Source organism: Bos mutus, chromosome 23 (assembly GCF_027580195.1).
Source record: "Bos mutus isolate GX-2022 chromosome 23, NWIPB_WYAK_1.1, whole genome shotgun sequence".
In the NCBI taxonomy this organism is placed as follows: Eukaryota; Metazoa; Chordata; class Mammalia; order Artiodactyla; family Bovidae; genus Bos; species Bos mutus.
In genome coordinates, this window is record NC_091639.1 from 8,164,848 (window position 1) to 8,172,362 (window position 7,515).

The 7,515-nt window shown below is 50.2% G+C and overlaps 1 pseudogene; it reads right to left on the reverse strand.

Annotated features, from left to right (window-relative positions):
• Positions 1 to 2,251: 2,251 nt before the first annotated feature.
• Positions 2,252 to 3,743, reverse strand: LOC102273261 (filamin-binding LIM protein 1 pseudogene; annotated as a pseudogene).
• Between the last annotated feature and the right edge of the window lie 3,772 nt (positions 3,744 to 7,515).

Sequence of the window (7,515 nt, forward strand, 5' to 3'; positions counted from 1 at the left end):
TATATTATATTTATAAGCTTTCTGTATGTATATAAATAAATATGTGTTATATGTTATATGATAATATTGAACGTTTATAAATACTATGCATATACGTATATGCTGCTAAGTCGCTCCAGTCGTGTCCGACTCTGTGCGACCCCATAGACGGCAGCCCACCAGGCCCCCCCGTCCCTGGGATTCTCCAGGCCAGACTGGAGTGGGTCGCCATTTCCTTCTCCAATGCATGAAAGTGAAAAGTGAAAGTGAAGTCGCTCAGTCGTGTCCAACTCTTCGAGACCCCATGGACTGCAGCCTACGAGGCTCCTCGGTCCGTGGGATTTTCCAGGCAAGAGTACTGGAGTGGGGTGCCATTGCCTTCTCCGATATACGTATATAACATGAAGAAAATGTGCACATGTGCTCAGTCGCTCAGTCATGTCCAAAAGTTTGCAACCCTGTGGACTGTAGCCCACCAGACTCCTCTGTCCATGGGATTTCTCAGGAAAGAATACTGAAGTGGGTCGCCATTTCCTATGCCAGGGATGAAGAAAACACAATACTCTTATTTTTACCACCCAGGTGGAGCTATAAAACATCACCAGTAGCACTGAACCCCACTTAGGTAGCTCTCCCGACTATGGCCACAGACGAACACTGTCAGAGCATTGTGTCTGTCTTTCCTGCTCGTGTCTTTATTCTTTTCCTTGTATTTCCCTCTACACAATAGTGTTTAATTTTCCATTTTAAGTTTAAATATCCTGGCTGCTGCTGCTGCTGTTAAGTCGCTTCAGTCGTGTCCGACTCTTTAACGACCCCATGGACTGCAGCCTGCCAGGCTCCTCCGTCCATGGGATTTTCCAGGCAAGAGTACTGGAGTGGGGTGCCCATTGAATATATTCTTTGATTAAAGTCCTTTGATTTTCCCTTCTGTATTCACCTCTTTTCCAGTTTCTCATTCATTTTTTTCCTACCCTTGTTTCATCATTCATATCAGCCTCCAGAATTACAGAGGCAGGATGGTGGTGGGGCTGGCGGGTAGGGGGGGCAGGGGTGGGCAGGAGAGGGGGGGCATCAGATTTAAGTTTTGAGCATTAAAGCTCCAAATCTCAGTGCAGCAACCAGAAAGCAAGCAGGACGGCTATCACTTACTCTACAACATTAAAACATAGCATGATATTCTCATGAATTGATCTCTTATTTATTTATTTTTTGAATAGTTATGCATTTATTTTCATGTATAACTAGCACATCAACATGTGACTGTGTGGATATATTGCTTAGTTAGCATAAGACTAGATTGGTAAGTGAGTAAAAAGAAAAAAGATGTTGAGTTAAAGAAAATATTAAGGAAGTTAGACAACAGGAGGTCCTCATATGATAAAAATTGTGGAGGTTATGGGAATGCCTGGAGTTTGGGACTCGCTGCTCTAAGCTTCAGGCAAGACACTCTGCTCTGGTCTGAAGCCCTTAGGGGGCCTTACACAGAAACCCTCCAGGCATGTGGAGCTCTGAGAATCCTCCTAAGAGCACATGGTACATTGAGACGACCCCAGGGAGGAAAGCACCTTTTGCTTCGTGTGTTCATGCCCTACAAAATGTCTTAGAAGTTACAAAGCAACAAGTGATTTTTTCTTAAAAGGGAAAAGAATCTTAGAGGTGTGGCCTTGAGTGGGCAGTGGTCACAGGGCAGCCTGGGCTGAAGGGCCCAAGCAGGGGTTGGGGGACACCCTTGTTACTGTTCTGGAGGTGTGTGTGTGTGTGTGTGTGAGCACAGCCCCCTTCTAGGCTGCAGGAGGAACACGCGAGGGCTCCTGTGCTCCGCTCCCTGGCAAACAACAGGCACTTAATCAGTGTCTGCAGAATCACTGTCGCACAGGAAGGAGGCACCAGAAGGCAGGTGGAAGAGTTGCTGACATCATCCTTGGGTGTCAGCGTGTCGCCCTTTGCTCCTGCCACTGCTGTGCAGGGTCTGAGCCCCATGTCAACATGGCCCCGAGGTGGGAAGTCCGTGCCACCAGGAGGGTCACCATCTTGTACATTTATGAACAATGGAAGGTATTTCCCCATCTTCTCCCAAAATCCAAAGTATGTTTCTCATCATTTAACCTTCAAAGGTTAAAAATAGTGCTTTTTAAAGGACTCCGCAGTTGTACTCTAATAGCTCAGCACCCTCAGAGCTTGTGGATCATCGCTATGGACACAGGGTGCCTGCTGGAGACTCACCCAACTGACCCCTGGAAATGGAGGTCAAGGCCAGTGCTCAAGAGGGGCCAGAGTGGTGGAGGTGGGACCCCTGGGCATGACGTTCACAGTACAAAAGCCTTCTGGTGCCCAGAGGAGAGAAGGAACCGCTGAGAGTCTGAAGGGTGTTCTGAGCTGGGAGGAGGCCGGGGCTCAGCGGCCGAAGTGATGGGTGGAGCTGCAAGCTGGTCCCTGCGTGTGGCTTGGAAGGAAAGCATGCCAGAACAGGTTGGGAAGGGACACAAGTTAGGGAAGGGGTCCTGACAAGCAGGGCTAGTGTGCAGCCACAGCCCCCAGCCCAGCGGTGCCCTCAGCAGCACCCCGCAGCACTCTGCTTCACATGGCACAGCTTGCAGAAGAGACGGTTGTTCAGCGGGTAGCAGCCCTGGTCCGTGGGCTCCACAGACAGGAGGACCCTGCAGTCCTGACACGGGTAGCAATTCTCATGGAAGTTTCTTCCCATGTACTCAATTTTGAAGGCATCCTTCCCGTCTCGGGCGATGATGGGATACTCACAGATGCTGCACACCGGGCGAACTTCCTGTAGAAGTCGTCCAGGCAGTACACCCCATTCTGACTGTCCAGGGCAAAGCCCTCGTCCCCGATGCACCAGGTGCAGGTCACACACAGGAGGGGTGGAAGGCCTGGCCTAGGGCCCAGATGATGCACTCCCGGACAACCTTGCACACTTGGCACACTTCTCCAGGTGTCCTGGTAGCAGGCTTCACAGAGGGGCCGCCCATCCTTCTGGTAGAAGCTCTGCCCAGCCAGCCGTTGGCGGCAGACACAGCACGCGAAGCACTGGGCGGGTACTGCCTCTCCATGGCCTCTACGCCCAGCTCTCGGGGGGACACAGTCTTGCGGCAGAAGGCACAGATGTCTCTCTCAGGGAAGCCGACAGGCTCTTTGGAGTGGTGGGCAGCAGCTCCTCCTCTGCGGGCTTGAGATGACTGGGCCGAGGCTGCAGTGGAGGCCCCTCCACCAGGGCCTGTGCGGGGATGGGGGTGGGGGAGGGGCAGGTGCAACTGCCCCAAGTCTGAAATGAGTGATGCCCCCATCGCGGAGGGGGCTCTTTGTCAGGAGGGGCAGGTCCACTGGAGGGGGTGGAGGCAGAGGTGGGAGGAGGTCCGGGTCTGGAAGAGCATCATCAGTGTCCAAGGGCGAGAAGGAAGTGACACCCTCCATTGGAGAGCGGAGGTGGAACAGCTGGCCCTGGGGCGGCAGTCCTGCCAGGAGGCATCCAGGAACGGAGCTTTCCCACCGAGCCAGCCCCGGGTGCCTTTGTGGGGGCAGGAGATTCCCAGGGGTGGCCAGGCTGGGCCTCACAAGCTGCTCGCCTCACCTCCTCAACCACAGCCTCATCTCGACGTGGGGGCACCAGGGTGATAAAGACAGACGAGGCGACCCTCTTCTCAGGCTTGGAGGCCATTGTTTCAGCTTCTGGTGGGGCTGGGATCTGGATTTTCCTAGGAAGGCTGAGGTCCCCAACATTCAGGCCAGCTCCACTGAGCCACCCGCACCCCTGGTGGCTCTGGTCGGTCACCTGATCTCTTATTTAGCTGAAGGGTTTGGCAGAAATTCTCCTCTCTGCTCATCAATCCCTCTGCCTCTTGCCTTTTCTCTACATGTTCCACTGGACATTTTGCAAACAAATCTCGGGCCTGGAGTCTATTCTACTTAACAGTAAGTCCCTCTTGCGATTTGAGTCACAAAACCACAGTCAGAGTGCGGAGATAGCTGTAAACCCTGCTTTTCCAGATGGAGAGCAGCCCAGGCAGGGATTTGGTGAAGTCTGTGATGAGAACAAAAGAGGCAGATGACTAGTCCCCACTCCATCTCAGTGGGCAGGAGTGCAGCCTTCCAGATTTGTCATTGCCTTGGGGTCTGGCAGGGTCATTGGCATATCTCCAATAAGGAGGAGAAAGAAACAGAACCGAGCGTCTATCAGAGGGTGTGCCTGCCTGCCTTTCTCTCGTGCAAACAACTGGAAACTATGACTTTGCTCCCTCCCCCGTAGGGGAGAGAGAAATCGGGAACTGAGATGTTTGAAAGAATGGGGGTTCTGAGATGATGAAAGAATGGGGCTAGATGAGGAGGTTAAAATGCTGTTCCTGGATTGAGAAAGGGAAGATCCATTTTTCATAAGACCAACTGCAAAACGTACAATCGTCCGGGTAGGATCCTCCCACCGTGGCGTCCTGGCAGGTAGAGGGGGGAGGATGTCCAGCACCCAAGTGGTCAGACAGCCTTGCAGTAGACTGAGGGGCATCATCTGACACCCCCAGGCAGACACAGAGTGCAAGTCAGGCCGGCCTTGCCCCACCCTACGGCTCCTGCCCAGAATAGTGTATTGCAAGTACCCCATCGCTGATTTGCATCACCCACCAATATGTTTATGGATACATTTATTGACTTTTAATGCCACTTTAATTGTTTAAAAATTATTTATTTCTTTATTTTTGGTTGTACTGGGTCTTCTTTGCAGTAGGTAGGGGTGACTCTCTAGTTGGGGGTTCAGCCTTCTTGTGGTGGTGGTTTCTCTTGCAGTGGAGCATGGGCTCTATCTAGGGCAAGCGGGCTTTGGTAGTCGTGGCTTATAGGCTCAGTAGCTGTGGCACTCAGGCTTAGTTGCTCCACAGCATATGGAATCTTTTTGGACCAGTGATTGAACCCATGTCCCCTGCATTGGCAGGCAGATTTTCATCCACTGGGCCACCTGGGAAGTCCTACGGATACATTTATAAACAAAGTTTCCAAGTAGCACAATTACACAAGAAGCCAAAATGATTGATTTATACAAGTGTGGATTTATTTTAACCATTCCATTTCATGCCCTTCTCTAGCTAGGTAGGAACTTCCTTGGTGGCTCAGTGGTAAAGCACCCTCCTGCAATGCAGGAGATGTGAGAGACACAGGTTTGATCCCTGGGTTGGAAGATGACCCTGGGGAAGGAAATGTCAACCCACTCCAGTATTTTTGCCTGGAAAATCCTATGGATGGAGGAGCCTGGTGGGCTACAGCCCATGGGGGTCAAAGAGTCAGACCCAGTTGAGCACACAGACACACACACACATCCCCCCTAGGTGAGTCTAGGCTACCACCACTTTTTTTTTGGTCATCCCTAACCTTGAGATGCTCACCCCTGTGGGTGACTTGGGCGTATATGGAGAGTACTATTGTAATAGAAATCCAGCTCTGGCACTCGCTCCAGCTCCCCATCAAAACCACTCCATCCTTCCCCTTTCTTGGCAGAGATTTCCTCCCACTGTAGAATCTGACAGTGGCAGAGAGCCATTTTCCCAGTGTCTTTTGCAGCTCAGCCGATCAATGGCACCTGATTCTGGCCAAAGGAACTTGAATGTTTCAGGAAGATATCTTTCTTTTCTTAATTTCCAAAGAAAGATTTCTGCTTGTTTTTTTTTTTTTTTTTTTTCCCTTTCCATGGGGAAGGCATATGATGCCTGGAACTGCAGCCACTGTCCTGTGACCATGTGGGAACAGCCCCAAGATCACGAAGATGCTGACCCAAAGCCTGGACATTGCCGAGCAACTAAACCAATCTTGGAAATGCCTGTCTCTAGGCTTCTTGTTAGGTAAGAAAGATGAACTTGTCTAAGCCCCTTTTAGTCAGATATTTTATTTCTTACAGCAGAGAGTATTGACAATAAATCACAACATATCAGGCCGTGTAGTAATGAAGTGTACAATCCCAACTCTCCTTTATAGACCCCTTAGAGGGCTTCCATTCCAGGTGGAGTAATGTCCAGAGTCCTTACCTGGACCCACCAGGCTCTGCACATCACCCCATCACCTTTCCAAGGACTCTCGGGCTTTGTTCTATGTTCCCGCCTCACATTTTCCTTCCCTTCCTTGTTTTCTGTCCTGGCCAAATTTCTGCCACAGGGCCTTTGCACACACTGCCTGTGTCCTCTTCCTTCTTCTACGTACAGCTTTAAGCTTTAAGGCGGCTTCTTCCTAACAGCTTTGCTTTATCACCCAATCTAAAGCAGATCTCGCACGCTATGGCTTGTGACACCTCCCTGCTCTGCCCTCGATGACTGCGGCTGACTGTGGGGAGGGCCCCTCAATAGGTGTTCCAACTTCCTCCTGGGAGGGCGAGGACTGAGACTGACACTGCCTTTCCCAGGCTCCTGGGAACTGGGTTCTAAATAGAGTTGAGATTCTGCCTATCAGATATACAGAGGTGGTTTTCCCATGCTGTTGCATGAGCAGAGAGAGGTGGGTGGAGGAGTTATCTGCTGGCAGGGGACCTGGAGGAGGAGATGTGACTCTCACCTTGACAAAGGCAGCAGCTCCCTGAGTCGACTCATTTTGCGATGCGCTTGGGGCGCTGATGTTTTCATTTTTGCTAGAGGTTGTTTCTTTGTTATTGTCTAGTCCCTAAGTCATGTCCCAGTCTTTGCAACCCTGTGGACTGTAGCCTACCAGGCTCCTCTGTCCCTAGGATTTCTTTAGGCCTCTTTAAAATGTGAGCCAGCTATAACTTTTTTTTTTTAATTTATTTTTAACTGGAGGATAATTGCTTTATAATATTGTGTTGGCTTCTGCCATACAACAAAGTGAATCAGCCATAAGTATACAATGTCCCCTCACTGTGATTTTATTCTGTATCTATTTGTACATGGCCTTGTTAGCTGGTATCTCCTGCTCACCTCTATGCCCTGAATACCCAGCACCAGGTGCGGCGCATGTCTAGGGTCAGAGTTACTTGTTGAGCTGGTAAATAAGTGATGGGAAACAGCAGACTTTGCACGGGACTTCCTTGGAGGCCCAGTGCAGGGCCTCACCGTCTAGTACAGGGGTTGGGGATTAAATTCCTGGTCAAGGAGCTAAAAATCCCACATGCCTTATGGCCAAAAACCAAAACAGAAAACAGAAATAATATTGCAACAAATTCAATAATGACTTTAAAAATGATCTGCATCAAAAAAAAAAAAACCCTTAAACAAATAAAACCAGAAATTGCCTATAAAGTTATAAGAAAATATAGTCCTGAAGTCGCATGTTTGATATTTCAAATTCTGCTGCTGCTGCTGCTGTTGTCGATTCAGTCGTGTCTGACTCTGTGCGACCCCATAGACAGCAGCCCACCAGGCTCCCCTGTCCCTGGGATTCTCCAGGCAAGAACACTGGAGTGGGTTGCCATTTCCTTCTCCAATGCATGCATGCATGCTGAGTTGCTTCAGTCACGTCCGATGCTATGCGACCCCATGGATAGCAGCCTACCAGGCCCCTCTGTCCACAGGATTCTCCAGGCAAGAATACTAGAGT